Genomic DNA, 17188 nt, shown 5'->3' on the forward strand with positions numbered 1-17188 from the left:
CATGATTTGGAGATGCCGGTGTTGGACTGGGGTGTACAAAGTTAAAAATCACACAACACCAGGTTATAGTCCAACAGGTTTAATTGGAAGCACACTAGCTTTTGGAGCGACGCTCCTTCATCAGGTGACAATCACCTGATGAAGGAGCGTCGCTCCGAAAGCTAGTGTGCTTCCAATTAAACCTGTTGGACTATAACCTGGTGTTATGTGATTTATAACTCCAATATTATTAGCAGCCATTTTGAAACCCATAGCCATTGCTGGCTGCCTGTCCATAAGGTGCAGCTGACTGAGAGATGGGAATGGATGTTTGGATGGCAGATAACCAGCGGGCATCAAGGGGATGCTTACCTACACAAAGGCAAGTCAAAGGAGGTGGTATTGTTTGGGACAGTGTTGTTGGATGGAAGAGGGAGAAGCTGAAAATATGTTGCCAGAAAAGCGCAGCAGGTCAGGCAGCATCCAGGGAACAGGAGAATCGACGTTTCGGGCGTAAGCCCTTCTTCAGGAAGGCTTATGCCCGAAACGTCGATTCTCCTGTTCCCTGGATGCTGCCTGACCTGCTGCGCTTTTCCAGCAACACATTTTCAGCTCTGATCTCCAGCATCTGAAGACCTCACTTTCTCCTGGAAGAGGGAGAAGCCTTGCCTTGGGACAAGTCCTAAAATTTTCCTTGTGATACCCTGAGGCGCACTCTGCTCCCATAGGGAAAGTAAAAGAAGTACTTCTTCCCATCCCAGGGACTCTCCCATGACAGCAGCATCCAAAATTAAAACAGTGTTCATGTTCCTTTGACATTATCAGTCACTGATCTGCACATTTGAAGAACAATCTCAATGACCTCACTTTTAACATCTGTTCATAAAAGCAGCTTCAAATCAGGATCAACATGAAATCAGCACAGCAAATGGTTAAAGAAATCTGGGATATTTTAACCATCCATCTCCCTTCAACCAGGCAGGAATAATTGGAATTATCCCCACAATAGTAACAGTTTGACTTCTGGAACCTAGTGATAGCAAGACCTGTTCTAGAGTTTTAAATCCCTGTTAAATATTAAATCCTCTTAACATTGTTAACTCAATCCTCTTAACTCAAGCTTGAAGAATGAAAACAAGTAAAAACAAAAATCATTCTCCCAAAAGTCAGGTCCAAGTACAGTTATGAAGAAACAGGTCACATTTTGCTTCAACGCATTGTGTCTAGCATCCTGAGACAACGCAAGAACTGGCTACTCAAACGAGCTATGATGTGCAATCACAAGGATGGCAAAGTAAGAGACACCGGTGGTCGAGTAGGAATGAAAGATGACGTGGCAGAAGAGATGACAAGGCAAGTGGCAGTAGTGACAGCGTTCGATGATTCAGTAACAAGGTCAAGTTATAATGTAAAAGCACATGTAAAGAAATAGAGCAGAAAGCTGTGGCAGAACGCCTGCAGAATCAAGTGCAGAAATATCCTTTTATCAGCTAAAAAAGAACCCAACAATCAATGTAAAAATCAACTTTGGAAATCTCACAAGAATTATTCTAAAAATAACTGTCCTAGCTGACTTCAATTTCAATCTCAAAAATAATTTTGTCTAAGTTTCCGGTTGGATGTGGGTTTCTGTTATTCTGTCAATGAAGTTACAATCACCCAAGTCAATTAACTGGTTACATTTGCTGCAACTTTTTTTCATTTTGAGGTTTTTGTTAGAAAGTTGCCTCAGGAAGAATCCAAACGGTTCAGTTTAAATCCTGTTTGTATGATTTGTTCAAAGAAAATGGTTGAGTTGGCAGTTTTTTAAAATCTCAATACGATTATTTCACTGGGTCACCGTCACCATTTTGAAACCATTTATCGGTCTATCCAATCAGTGAGTACATCTGGATGCTTCAAAGAGATAGCTTTCATGGACGATGATCAAAAAAGAAACATAAATGTGACTACAAAAGGAATGTTACTTACATGGTAGTTTAGTTATATTTGCGAAATACTATTTACAAGCTCAGCAATGACTGTCTTACTGAAGCTATTCACTCTTCTGTCGCTGTTTAATGCATTTATTTGGCAGCTGAAGTACCGTTTAATGTTATTCTGCCACCTTCTGAAGACATCGAGGGCAGGGGAAAGTGAGTCAGCAACAGGCTTGATCTGAAAAGGACTCTCTATTCATTCTCAGGGCCCACTACATCTTACCCTTTAAATGGGAGCCATGTGAAAACATTATCCAGGCGTCTCCTGTGAAAACATCGGAAACACAAGACAATGTACAGTTTCATACGCGCGTACTCTGGTATACAAAGAACTTGAGTTGCAGAGGTTTTGGTTTAAATACACACGCATGAAAGTCTGAATTTGGTATCGATAGTGTTTAGTGCACATTGTCCATCTCCCTCAACTATCACCTGTAGCTTTTCATAAAAATTTAATCGAGAGTAGAGTCCGAAAGCCATCGCTGTGATAATAAGTGCGAAAGGAAATAAAGGCATCGTAAATCAGGTCATTCAGCCTGTGCCAGAACCATAAATAACAGAAGTGTTTTTGACAGGTCCTTTTCTTTGAAAGCCGAGTTAAATGGAGCTGAGCGCGTTCCTTAGCACGCTGGTGATCTCTGTCCTCAAACGACCGCGGTGCCTGGAAGTGCGTCTCAATGATGCATTTGCTGCTGGCCTACTAAATGAAGTGCTGCCTATCACTGCAGCAAAATTGTGCTGCCTCCATTCTGAATCAGTTCATGTTTGATCAAACCTGTTAGGAGTTGAGTAATTCTGATTACTTATGGCTCATAAACTAAAACGAGTGGCTCCATACAGTAGGAGGCATCCCGGAGAGCGGAGCGTTTTCTATCTAGGTATGCTTTCAATTTTATGACAAACATTGCCCATGAAGAAAAAAACAGAAGTCACTTTAGCAAATGACACAGAGAGCACGCTGGATTCCATTCCATATAAACTCATGTTAACTTTAAATGCTAAGGTAGATCTGCTGATCATGTGCCAGTAAATATTCTTTATCTGATGCTCTTAGTGACATTTCGTGGAGATCAATAGACGTAATTCCGGGGGATTTTATTTTTAAAAATGACGGGGCTAAAAATAAAGAGCTATTGAAATCAGATGTGAATTTGAACTAACTGGCAGGACTTCACTGCAGACATCCCTCTTTTGCTAATACCAAACTGTGCCGTAAATTGAAACTCCCAATTTCCCATTTTGCGCACGGCATGAACCAAGTTAAATTGTTAAACAGTCTCGGCCTTTACTACAAGACTGACAGTTTGATATTAAGATTGAATTTTAGAATTGTTTACTGTACTCTCACTCCGCTGTTGTCAGATTATTTGTAGATTTTTTTTTAAATTGGTTTTACGGTGCTGAAATCATAACATTAACCCAATTGTCAGATACCGAAAAATGAGGAGCTTGTTTTATTATGCTATAGCTATCTTGTTTTGGGGTTTTCTTCTGCTTTATCTAAATCGGAAAATGTAGCAAATCTGCACTGAACTGATTAGTGGAGCATAGACCATCTTTAGCTTTGGTCTCCTGTTAACTTCCTTGTAAATCCACTTAAGAAGGTTCAGTTTTCCAATCTGTTCTTTCACCAATTCATTTCTTTGTTGAAACTTGGGTGAGCCTATTTTCATTGAATCATACGGTACAGAAGGAGGCCATTCAGTCTGTGTCTGTGCCAGCTCTTTGAAAATGCTATCCAATTCATCCCCCTCCTCTGTTCTTTTCCCAAAGCCTTCAAGTTTTATTACTTTTCAAGTACAAATTCTATCTACTTTTGAACTTAACATTGAAGCTTTCAAACAACGTACCCTTGATTATGATGATGTGCTGCAAGAAAACATTTATCAAATTGCCTTTAATGTTTTTACCAATTATCTTAAATCCATAGTTCTGCTTAGTGGCTTTTCTGTAGTTATCATTCTGTAAACTCCTCATGATTTTGGACAATCCTGTTAAATTTCTCTTTAAATCTATTTTTTCTCTAGATTTTCTAGTCTTGCTGAAGTTCTTAATTCTTCTTACCTTTTAGTCAACCCATTCTTTACTTTCACCAATTCCTGTTAGACTTCACGAATTATGAGACAATTGTGACTTTGAACTAAGTGAAAGTACTCTTTTCAGAACTAACAGTGCATTCATCAACAAAAATTAACCCAAGAAAAAGATTAATTGCCCAAACGTGCAAAGCTGGTACAATTTTGACAAAGTAAAGATAGCCGCAGGAAAAACAGTGTTTTCAATTTTCTGGTGATGGGCACTTAGTTTGATTTAATTATTTCCACACTTCATTTTTGAAATCAATATTACAAATTGAAACAAACACAAGTTTACTGAAACCAGAATTACTAAATTACTATCCATTCAAGGGATGTGAGCATTGCTAGCAAAGTCAGCTTTTATTGTCCATCCCCAATTGCTCTTGAAAAGATGTGTTACCATGTTCTTGATTTGCTGCAGTTCATGTGGTGAGGGTGCTACTGTTAGGGAGATAATTTCATTTTGAGTCAGTGCCAATAAAGGTACAGTGTTATATTTCCCAATCAGTGTGGTCTTGACTTGGAAGTGGTGATGTTCCTATGCTTTTGCTCTTCTTGTTCTTCTAGGTGGCAGGTTTGGAAGGCTGTTAAAGAAGCCAATGTGTTACTGCCATGCATCTTGTATGATGAGACTAGAAAAAGTGGATATTTGAAGTGATATATGGGTGTCAATCAAGTGGCTGCATTAATTTGAATACTGTCAACCTACTTGGGTGTTATTGAATCTGTTGAACATTCAGGCAAGTATAGAGTATTTCATTCTGATCTGTGCCATAAAATTGATGTAAACTCTTTGAGGAGTCCAGAGATAAGTTCACAGAAGTCTCAGCCTCTGATCTGCACTTGCAGCTACCATGTTTGAATGGCCAGTCTAGTTACATTTCTGGTCAGTACTGACTGTAGGATGCCGGTGGCAATGGATGCGGCTAAGATAATGCCTTTGAATTGAATATCAAGAGGAGATAGTTAGAATCCCACTTCTGGAGATGGATATTGCTTGGCACTTTTAAGTGTGAATGTTATATGCTACCTATTGGTTGCTCACAACTTACTGGACATGGGCACAGCTTGCTTGATTACATGAGGAGCAAATGGAACTGATTGCAGTATTATCATTGGCAAACATCCCAACTTTTGACCTGATATAAAAGATTCTCTTTATATGGATGATGTTTAAAGGTATCACCTGTTTAACTGAATTACAATTACCTGTAGAATATCAAAAAACTGTGTAAGAGATCAAGAGCATATGTGATGAGGAGGAGCTGTAGGCTATGATTTATACCCATGTGTGGGATGATCTGATAGTTCATGAGTCACAGTGGGACTGAGTGATGAATATTGTAAACACAGCTTCCTCATCATTCATTCTGTTTATACTACATAATGGGGTATATAATTAAAGTATTAAAAGTTTGTTGTAAGCACTAATCCTATGTGCTAACAGTGAATTATTTTCCACTTTTGTGCGTATTAATTTTGTTGGATGGAAAGTCAAGGCTTGGAAGGTTCAATTTCATGACACACATACTACTCTGGGGAGGTGGAACATTTCCCCCTGAAAAAACAATGTCAGCATTTATTCTAGATATGAATGATAATGACATGCAGGTGGGAAAGTGACGCCTGTGATGTCAGTGTAAGACAGTTTTAACATTGTACGGTATACAAAAAATGCACATAACTTGCAAAGCTGCATGCTAACTAAACTGTTCTTAGAATATTTTGGTGTATGGGCTATTGGCTTAGCCAGCGACTGCCTTGACAAAATCATGTTGCATTTGAGATATCAGCAAATCCCTGATTTACCCATTTACAACATGATACAGTACAGCACAGGAACAGGCCTTTCAGCCCAATGAGCCTACACCAATTCCCAATGCATATTGGGACTTGCTACTTATTGCCCATTGCCCTGTGTGCCTCCTGCTCATGTATCAATGAAGAAATGCCTTCAAACGTTGCTAATGTTCCTGCTTCCACCACCTCCACTGGCAGTGCATTTCAAGCACCCTCCATCCTCCGTGTGAAACATTTTCCCTGCACTTTCCCCCTCTCACCTTGAATCTGTTCCCGCTTGTAGTTGACCATTCCAACCTGAGAGAAAAGCCTCTGACTATCCACCCTATCCATCCTCACATAATTTTTTAGACCTCTATCAGGTTGCCCATTATCTCTGCCTTTTCAGTGAAAACAACTAGAGTTTATCCAAACTCTCCTCATAATGAAAATCCTCTAGACCAGAAAATATGTTGGTGAACCTTCTTTTCATCCTTTCCAAAGCATTGATGTCCTTATAGTTTGGTGACCAGAACTGCACACAATATTCTAAATGTGACTTAACTATAGTTTTATACAGTTGTAACATACCTTGCCAACTTTTTTATTCAATGCCCCAGCCTTCTTGACCACCTTATCCACCCATGTTGCCGCATTCAGAGGTCTGTGGACCTGTATACCCAGATCCCTGTGTGTCAATGCTCCTAAAGGTTCTGCCATTTATTGTATAATTTGTGCCTGAATTTGATTTTCCAAAATGCATCATCTCACATTTGCCTGGATTAAACTCCATCTGTCATTTCTCTGCCCAAATCTGCAATCTATCGATATTCCACTATATCCTCTGACAATTCTTCTCACTATCTGCAACTTCGCCAACTTTGGTGACTTCCACAAATTTACTAATCAGATCACTTACATTTTTCTCCAGATCACAGACAACAAGGCTCCCGGCATTGATCCCTACAAAACACCACTAGGTAATGATCTCCACTCTAAAAAGCCCCCTTCCACCGCTACTCTCTGTCTTCTATCACCAAGCCAGTTTCGTATCCCTCTTGCCCGCTCACCCCGGATCCCATGACTCTAACTTTTGTACCAGTCTGCCATGAGGTACCTTATCAAATGCCTTACTGAAGTTCATGTCGACATTTCATGTCTTTTTTGATGCAGTTTCTTAACAAGAAGTAAATAGAAATAGCTGTGGTTCAAATTACTGCTATTTGTTAATTCAAAGGTGCAATTTGTCAGGATTGGAACTGTCTAAAACTCAGAAAGGGACTTTTTTTTCTGTTGATAGCTACAAATAGTTTCAAATAAATAATTTTGCTTTGGAATCCTGTAATTTTGCCTACAAGGTTTTGAGAGGGTAACTGAACCATTTTCCAGCTGACTGACATTAATCCAAGCACGTCACACAGGGTGATGCTTCCAAATAGTAAGAACATTCACGGTGTTCTGGGCCTTATCACACCAATCACTAGTTTAAATCCTTGATCAACATATCACTTTGTACAACAGAGGAAAAGAAGAAGAGGATTTACAAAGAAAGTTAAGATGTAATTTGACTTGTGCAGAGTAGCCTAATTTGAGCAATTGGATATTATTGCTTCCCACACACTCTTACACTATTTGAGGACCATCACAGGATTGTAGTAATCAGAGAGTAAGAATGTGCCTAAGTTACTTATCTCTGCCCTTCACTGGAGCAAGGATATTATCAATTTCTTCCAAGAGATCGTGGGTATAATTAGGTTGGAGTTACATTTGACATTTGACATTTGATCACAATATTATTACATTATTATATTAAACCCCACCCCTCTCAATGCAGTCCTTGAACCCCACCCTTCCCAATGTGTCCACTTCCCGCACCACCGCCTTTGAAGCCCACCCCTCCCAATGCAACAAAGATAGAATCCCACTGGTCCTCACCTTCCACCCCACCAACCTCCGCATACATCATATCATCCTCCGCCACTCTACCACTTCCAAACAGACGCCAACACCAAAGATATATTTCCCTCCCTACCCCTATCAGTGCTGGGGAGAGACCATTCCCTCCATGACTCCCTCGTCAGTTCCACCTCCCCTCCCCCCCCCCACCACCAACCCACGCCCCACTCCTGGCACCTTTCCCTCCCACCGCAGGAATTGCAAAACCTGCACCCACATTGAAACTGAAGCCTTGAAATATGAGTAAGAAAAAGCTGGATCAATGTTTGTTGAGAAGGTGAAGAGAAATAGTCACCACAATTACTTGCTCTTATTCAAAGAGTTTTGGAATCAACAAATGGAAGAATTAGAAATGAACTCTGCATTCAATGGAATAATTTGGCTGAAATTTACATGCTCTGAGCTTCTTACTGTCAGATGACTAATCTATATCATTAACATTTTCTGCTTATCCTTTTATATAATTAATAAAATTGAGTTTTTCTTACACTATCTTCGTTGTCTCGGTGGTAGAAATCTCACCTCTGCATCAGAAGGGTATGGGGTAAATACCCTCTCCACAGCCCCAGGATGAAATCTGAGTTGGCATCTCAGTGAAGTTCTGCAAGATGTTACACCAATGCAGTTGCCACTTCTTGGATAATAGGTTAAACTGAGTCCTGTCCACTTTCTCAGGTGGAAGATTATTGATTCATGTGTTGCTGTTTGAAAGGACTTTGCTAATTGCAAATTGCCCAGTACATTTCCACGTCACAGTGGTGACTACAATTCAATGACAATAACAGAAAGCATTTAGAATTTACAGAGATTGTGAAACACACAGTGGTCTGGATTCTCCACTGACCAGACAATCATTTTGCCAGTGTGGATAGGAGTAGAGCAAGGGTACCCTGCAGAATCCCAATGATCACACACTCAAAAGGAACTGTCCAGGAACTTGAATTTTCTGTGGGTCCATCCCAGTGCGTCTGCATCTGTCTGAAAGTTTATATTTAAATTGGAGACCTTGTATGGTTCAGATAAAATAGGGTATAATTACTCAGAAAAAGTTATTTTATTAAATACATAGTCTAACTCCTGAGTATCTGTTAAACAGACCATATGCTTACCTTACCAAGACTTCCAGAGCCTGAACTAATAGCGGCCTGTGGACCCAACTCCCCCTTCCACCCTATTGGACCAGATCTGACACCCCTACCACCACCCCTGCTCCCCCCCCCCCTCCCCACACCACATGCCCAACATCTACTGGAACTAACACAATCAAACGTATGGTGGAGACTAGTACAATTGCAACATTTAAAAGGCATTTGGATGGATAAATGAATAGGAAGGGTTTGGAGGGATATGGGTCGGGTGCTGGCAGGTGGGACGAGATTGGCTTGGGATATCTGGTCGGCATGGACGGGTTGGACCGAAAGGTCTGTTTCCGTGCTCTACATCTCTATGACTCTCTGACTCTATGACTTCCCTCCCTCTAACTAGACATAACCTGAACCAACACCACCCCCATTCAATCTGACCCACCTCCCATTGTCAGACCCAATCTGCCTCAGGCCTTGTTGGATCCGATTTCTCCCATCCACCTTGACATAGTCTTGTCTTGATTCCTTGTACTCTAGCATTACTCAACACCCTACTTCCTACCTAGTGGTCATACTAATCACTGGCACCCTAGCCATCCCTAATCTGGTATCCTCCCCAGCTAATACCCTACTAACCTGGCATCCTAACCCATATTCATCTGGCATGCTACCCAGGCACATACCCCTTCCCAGCTTGCACCTGTCCCAGCTGGCAACCCACTATTCAAGTTAGCGTCATACCAACCTTGCACACTATTCTTCCTACCCATCTGGCACCCTGCCTCCCTACACCCTAACATTACACCAATCTAGGTACCTAACAGTTAAAAGCCGATGTCAAAGTGGATGTCAAGTCCTTTAAATTTCAGAATGCCGTAACGAACTGGTGTGAAAAGGGGAAGTGGTTTGCCTTCCTCTGACAGCTCTGTGCTACGATAGATCTGTCAGAAAGAAGCATGGCTCTACATTTCTGAGGGTGCCCTGAGTGGAATCTCCTCTCTGATATGTGGAACTCTCTTTCTCTGTATAAAGAAAGGCTGGAGAGGCAATCTACATGAAATTGCCACTCCTTGGAAAATCCAGCTCAATATGAATTTATGGCTTGCTTTTGATAGGCTAATATTAGATTTAATGTTTAAACCATTAGATGGAATTGAAGTTCCTATTGTATTTTTAGAGGATGCAATACTGTTTGAGCCCACAGTTTACAAATAATTTGAATTCACTTGTACAGCACAAGTATAAATGTGTTCCAGTAATTGAATTTTGCCTTCAACTTGCTGCATTTACCAAGCTGGTTGTGTTTTTGTTTGCTTTAAAACGACGTAAGGCCTATTGTAAAGCCAGGGATCGTAAGGTACAAGTTTCCAGGTATATGCAACTTCTCTCAGCTGGAATATATTCCATTACAATTAACAGATGTCTGGGATCTTATCAGAATAGGAAACTTGTATGTTATAATCTCTCAATTCTAGTGTTCTTGACCACAAAAATGTAGATATTAGTGTTGATATGCCTAGATTCCCAGACAGCCATGATATCACATTTATAAGAAAAATGAAAGGCTTATATTGCAGTTGCTGGGAATCTGAAATATATTTAGAAAATGCTTTGAATACTCAGCGTGTTTGGCAGCAACTTTGAAGAGAGAAACAGAGTTAACATTTCAAGTTGAATAATAGTCTTCTTCAGAAGTAAAAGCTATCTTTGAAATGTGATGGGTTATATGCTGTTGAAACTAAGGAGAAAGGGATTGTCCAGATTTAAAACACCTTGACAAAATTTCTTGTGCGAAAATAATAAATAGCTCAGTCCAAAAGCAAAAACATGGAAAACAAGATTCAAACTATGGCAAAAAAGAAATCAAAATCGATGATAAACAGAGTTCATGTTCTGAAGCTTTTGCATCAATGTTAAGTGCAACGCTGTAAAGTGGCTAATTGATGGATGAGTTGCTTTTCCTCTCCTAACTAAGTATACAAGAAGAAATGTTGAGTGCCTGTGATAAAGGGACAATAATCATCACAGATAATTTTAATCGACTTATAAATATCAGGTTGGCAGTAGTAGTTGGCATGAGGAGTTCGGAGAATGCTTTTGAGATGATTTCTTGCAGCAGCATGTTGTGAAACCCATCAGACAGCAGGATAAATATGGGTCTGTGTAATATGACAGGATTAATTAATGGCCTCAGAGTTAAAGCACCCCTCAGTAACAGTAACTATAATATGATTGAATTTTGAGTTGAAAGGGAGATGATTGGAAAAAAGACTAGTATTTTAAACCTATATAAAAGCAACTATGTAGGCATGAAAGGTGAGCTGGCTGAAGCAAATTGATGTATTAGGCTAGGGCACAGATCAATAGAGAGAAAGACATTTAAAGGAATATTTTAGAATTCTCTGAATAAATATATTCCCACTACAAAGTAAAAAGTCTAGGACCCACCATTATTCTCTAAAGACGTTAGGAAAAACTTAAGAGAAAAACAGAACTGCACAAAGGTCATATGATTGGTCAGAATATAAGGAACACAGAGAATGATTACAAAGGTTAATCAGGAGGAAGAAATTAATGTGTGAGAGGGAACTAGCTAAGAATTTTAAAAAGGACAGCAAGAGTTCATACATGTATTTTAAAATAGTAAGTAAAATGAAATTTGGTCCTTTAGAAAGTGAATAGCAGTTAATTAAGAAAAGTAGGATGAAAGTATCAAAAAGTCTCCTTCTGTCTTCACTATAGATGATGTTTTAAAAATTCCAGTACCAGATGTAAACAGCACATGGAAAAGGGGGAGGAACCACCAATGTGCAGAACTGGATACATTTTAAACAGATCTAATGACTCAAGACTTGGTTTCCATGAGCATTTATGGGCCACTAGTAGCAGCAGCATTGCATTAAAAACTATCTGCAACCTCACAGCCTGGCATATCTCTCACCTTACTATTAATACCAAACCAGAGGCTCAACTTGGTTCAATGAAGAGTTCAAGAGGGCATATAGGAGCAGGAACAGCACCAGGCATACCTAAAAATGAGGAAGCAACCTGATAAAGTTACAATGCAGGACTACCTGCCTGCCAGGCAATAGAAGAAGCATGCAATAGATTGAGCCTAATGATCCCATAACCAATGGACCATATTTAAACTCTGCAGTCCTACCACATCCAATCATAAATGGTAGTGGGCATTAAGTGGGAGAAGGATGGTCCACAACTATCCCCATCCTCAATGATGGGAGATTCCAGCACATCACATGACCATAGCGTCATAGAGATGCACAGCATGGAAACAGACCCTTCAGTCCAACTCAACCTTGCCGACCAGATATCCTAAATTAATCAAGTCCTATTTGAATCCCTACAGTGTGGAAACAGGCCCTTCGGCCCAATAAGCCCATACCAACTCTCCAAAGAGTAACTCATCCAGATCTATTCCTCTCCCCTATATTTTACCCCTGACTAAACCTACACATTCCTAAACACTATGCTCAAATTAGCATAGCCAATTCACCTAAACTGCACATCTTTGGATTGAGGGAGGAAACCAGAGTACCTGGAAGGAACCCATGCAGATACTGGGCAAATGTGCAAACTCCACATAGACAATTGCCTGAGGCTGGAATCAAACCTGGGTCCCTGGCATTATGAGACAGCGGTGCTAATCACTGAGCCACCATGCCAGCACTTGGCCCAGATCCCTCTAAACCTTTCCTATTCATACACCCATCCAGATTCTTTTAAATGCTGTAATTGTACCAGCCTCCACCACTTCCTCTGGCACTCATTCCATACACTCATCACCCTCTGCGTGAAAAGATTGCCCCTTAGGTCTCTTTTAAATCTTTCCCCTCTCTCCTTAAAGCTAAGCCCTCAAATTCTGGACTCCCCTATCCCAGGGAAAAGACTGTGTCTATTTTCACTATCCATACCCCTCATGATTTTATAAACCTCTATAAGGTCACAACTCAGCCTTTGACATTCCAGGGAAAACAGCCCCAGCCAAGCTGAAGCATTTGCAAGTATCTTCATTCAGAAGTATCTGATGGACAATCCATCTCTGCTTCCTCCTGTGGTCCCAGCATCACAGATGCCAGCCGTCAGAAATTCCAATTTTTCTGTTTGATATCATGAAAAGGCTGAAAACGCCAGATACTGCAAAGGCCATGGGCCCTGAGCAGATTCTAATAACATTACTGAAGACTTGTGCTCCAGAACTAGCTGTACCCCTCATCAAGTTATTCCAGTACAGTTACAACACTTGCATCTTCCCAAAAATGAGGAAAATTGTCCTGGTCTGTCCTGTCCACAAAAAACAATACATATCCAACTCAGCCTATTGTTCCAGCAATCTACTCCTGATCATTAGTAAAGTGATGGTAGGTGTCATCAACAATATTATCAGTTGACAGTCAGTTAACAACAACCTACTCACTGATACTCAGTTTGGGTTTTGCCAGATCCCTCAGCTCCTGACCTCATTAACATTGATCCAAAAGCAAAGGAGCTGAACTGAAAACTGGAAGTGAGGGTAATTGTCCTTGACATCAGGGCAGTACTTGACCAGATGTGGCATCAAGGAGCACGAGCAAAGCTGATGTCAATGATATTTTTACTGTCTCAGGTGCGCATCCCAAATTGTTGATCCCCAGTGAGGATGGATGAACTGGCTCCCCTTCTTCATTTAAGCGCCTTCCTCAGTTGGTCCCTACAAGCTCAATTTAAGGAAGGATTCATTCAGTTAGCCAGTCTCTCTTAAGGTTAAAGTAAGGTTGAGTTGGTTAACGACTAAAGTGCATTAAAAAAAATCAAACTGGGCACATGTACATACGGATTAGAAATAGTAGGCAAATTCAAAATGTTTAAAAGGAATATACAAATTAGTCCATCACTTCTAAGTAATGAATCAATTGTGAAACATTGCGGGGTGATTCCAGTAGCGCTGACTTTGTCATTTAGGTGATTGCTTGGTGATTCTTGTAGTGAGCTGAAAGGAGTTTGTCTAGTTTCCATCGACATAGGATCTGCTGACTTGCTTTCAACAATCAGAATGAATCTCTTTTTATCGGCACATGTAGGGGTGTCAAGTAGAATTTCTCAGCTATGCTCCTTCACAGCAGATTTTAGCAATGTGGAACTCGAACTGTAAGCTAGCATACTAGCCAAAACATAAAAATATAGATTCATAGAAAATAAGAGCAGGAGTAAGACATTCGGCCATTCTGTGACAAGAGACTTCTTTAAAATTATGTTGGGATTGGAGAGGACAGATGTGGAGAAAATGTTACAACACTTTGATGATTCACAATCTAATGAGTCATCAATGTAAAATAAATACAGTAGGGAATTCAGGAGAAAGCTTGTTGTGTAAAGTGTGGTTAGAAAATGGAACTCTCTACCACACAGAATAGTTAAGCCAAACTTCAAAGATGGATTTGAGACAATAACCACAGACACAGAAATAGGAGCTGGAGTAGGCCATTCAGCCCATCAAGGCTGCTCATCCAACTCAGTATCCTGTTCCTGCTGTCTTCCCAATTCGTTTAATCCCTTTAGCTATAAGAACCATGTCTAACTCCTTCCTGAAAGCATTCAATGTTTTGGTTTCAACCACTTTCCGTGGCAGATAATTCCACAGGCTCACCACTCGCTGGGTAAAGACATTGCTCTTCATCTCAGTCCTCAATGGCCTACCCAATAGTTTTAAACTTTGACCCGGTTCTGGATGCCCTGGACATTGGGAACATCCTTCCTGTGTTTACTGTATCCAGTACTGTTAGAATTTTATAGATATTTATGAGATATCCCCATCATTTTTCTAAACTTCAGTCAACATAGTCCTAACTGATCAAGTCTCTCTTCATATGTTAGTTCAAACATCCTCCAAATCAGTCTGGTAAACCTTTGTGGCATTCCCTCCATAGCCAGAACATCCTTGCTCAGGTAAGGAGGCCAAAATTGCACAATATTCCAGTTGTGATCTCACCAAGACCCTGTACAATGGCAGAAAAACATTCTTGATTCTCTTGCCATGAAAACTAACATGCCATTTGCCTTCTTCACCTTCAGTGACTGGTGTACAAGGACCTCCAGGTTTCATTGCACCTCACCCTTTCCTACTCTATCACCATTCACCCTTCCTGTTTTTGCTACCAAACTGGAAAACTTCACATTTATCCACATTATGCTTCATCTGCCATGCACTTGCCCATTTATTCAAACTGTCCTAATCACACTGAAGCACCTCTGCATCCTCCCAATCAGTATTGTGTTGTCTGCAAACTTGGAGATTCATACTTAGTTCCTATATATATAAAATATAGTAACTAGCTGGGGTCCAAGCACTAATCGCTGCAGTGACCTTGAGTCACTAGGAGAAAATAGATACATTTATTCCTAGTCTTTTTTTCTTGCCTGGCAATCCATTCACTATCAATGTCAGTATATTGCCATAAATCCCATGTACTTTAATTTAAATGCTAATGTCTTATGTTAGTCCTTATTGAAAATATTCTGAAAACTACATCCACTGGCTCCCCCTTATCAAGTCTACTGTTACATCCTCAAAACATTCCAATTGATTTATCAAGCATGATTTCCCTTTCATAAATCCATTCCTAACTGTGTCTGATCCTATCACTGTTATCCAAATGTTTTTTTGTTGCATCTTTTATGAATGGGATCTAGCGTTTCCCCTATACCAATGTCAGGTTATTCTGTTATTCGCTGTTTTTTCTCTACTTCCTTTTTTAGATAGTAGGGTTTCATTAGCTATCTTCCAATCCATAGAAACTGTTCTGCAGTCTAAAACTGCCCTTCTTTCAACTGACATCATGTCTGCAGTCTGAGATACAACCCACTGTTTTGTTGAATGTCATTTCTGCCTTTGAACTGTTGCTGTCTAAGGGTCCCTCAATATTTTTCAGGTGTAACATTCCATGATTCCCCTTGAGAGTCAATATAATCCACATACTGATTTAAGACTGATTGATTTTGTGTCTTGAACCACCTTGTGGTTTTTATGTCTTTGTTTAAAATCATATTTTACTTAAAAGTTCAATTTATTTGTAAGTAATTCGGGTATATGTTCTATTTTCATGATAATAGGAATCATGGGGACAAATTTACTCTTATCAGCACCAAAGGAAGGTGTTTGTTATTGGTGGAGGTCAGTTATTTCAGGTCTAGGATATCTATGCAAGAGTTCCTCATGTTAGTGTTCTAGGCTCAATCATCTTCATAGACTTCATGAATGACCTTTTCTCCGTTGTAAGGTCAGAGATGGAAATGTTCACTGATGACTGCACAATGTTCAGCACTATTCATGACTCCTCAGATACTGAGGCAGGCCATATTCAAATGTGGGAAGACCTGAATAATCTCAAGGTGTGGGCTGAATAGTGGCTTGGATCATTTACACCACGTGAATGCCAGGTAACGACCATCTCCAACAAGAGAGAATCAAACCATTCCCCTTAATATTGAGTGGTGTTACAATCACCAAGACCCCATTATCAATATCGTGGGCATGAGCATTGACTGGTAACTGAGCTGGATTTCCTATAAATAATGTGGCTACAAGAGCAGATCAGAAGTTGGCAACTCTGTAGTAAATAATTCAGCTCTGGACTCCTCAACACATATCCATCATACCTGATAAAGGGCTTTTGCCTGAAATGTCGATTTTCCTGCTCCTCAGATGCTGCCTGACCTGCTGTGTTTTTCCAGCACCACTCTGATCTCCAGCATCTGCAGTACCCACTTCTACCTATCCAACATGCACAAGGGGTAAGTCAGGAGTTTAGTGGAAAACTCTACACAAATTGATGTTTTGCACCTCCAACAATACTTAAGAAGTTCAACACCATCCAGGATATAACCACCACCTTCTACGTTCACTTCCTACACTGCTGATGCACAGTAGCAGCATTGTGTGCCATCTAAAAGACACATTCAATAACTCACCAAGGTTCCATATACAGCACTTTCCAAACTTATAACCTCAACTACCAAGAAGGACAAGAACAGCAATCTCCTCTAAGCCACACAATAGCCTGACATGGAACAATATCACTATTCCTCACTGTTGCTGGTCTTTCATAGAGCACTAACCATATGTTGAATAAGGCAACAAAAGACTTTCAGAGATTTACAAGGGATTTTATTGTAAATCCACAGTTTAGCACAAACACCAGCTTTTGTTTCTGCATTCTTTCTTTATCCAGAAATCAAATCCCCAAGTGGGAAAGAACTTGGCTTGTTTTATTTTAATGATAAATCTGTGCTCTAGGGGCATTGTAATATTAACCAATAAAAGCAGAAAAACTTAGGG

General features: G+C 40.2%; 1 long non-coding RNA gene across 1 annotated transcript in view; it reads left to right on the forward strand.

The window, feature by feature from the left end:
- The first annotated feature begins 1229 nt into the window (after window positions 1–1229).
- The window catches only part of LOC122549310 (uncharacterized), a 114728-nt gene continuing 98769 nt past the window's right edge, over window positions 1230–17188 (forward strand). Inside the window, exon 1 of the long non-coding RNA XR_015756925.1 lies at window positions 1230–1273. This is a non-coding gene — a long non-coding RNA (uncharacterized LOC122549310). The remainder of the gene's footprint in view (window positions 1274–17188) is intronic.

The sequence above is a fragment of the Chiloscyllium plagiosum genome, unplaced genomic scaffold (assembly GCF_037043375.1).
Source record: "Chiloscyllium plagiosum isolate Xiang-an unplaced genomic scaffold, Cpla_swu_hap1 HiC_scaffold_4, whole genome shotgun sequence".
Classification (NCBI taxonomy): Eukaryota; Metazoa; Chordata; class Chondrichthyes; order Orectolobiformes; family Hemiscylliidae; genus Chiloscyllium; species Chiloscyllium plagiosum.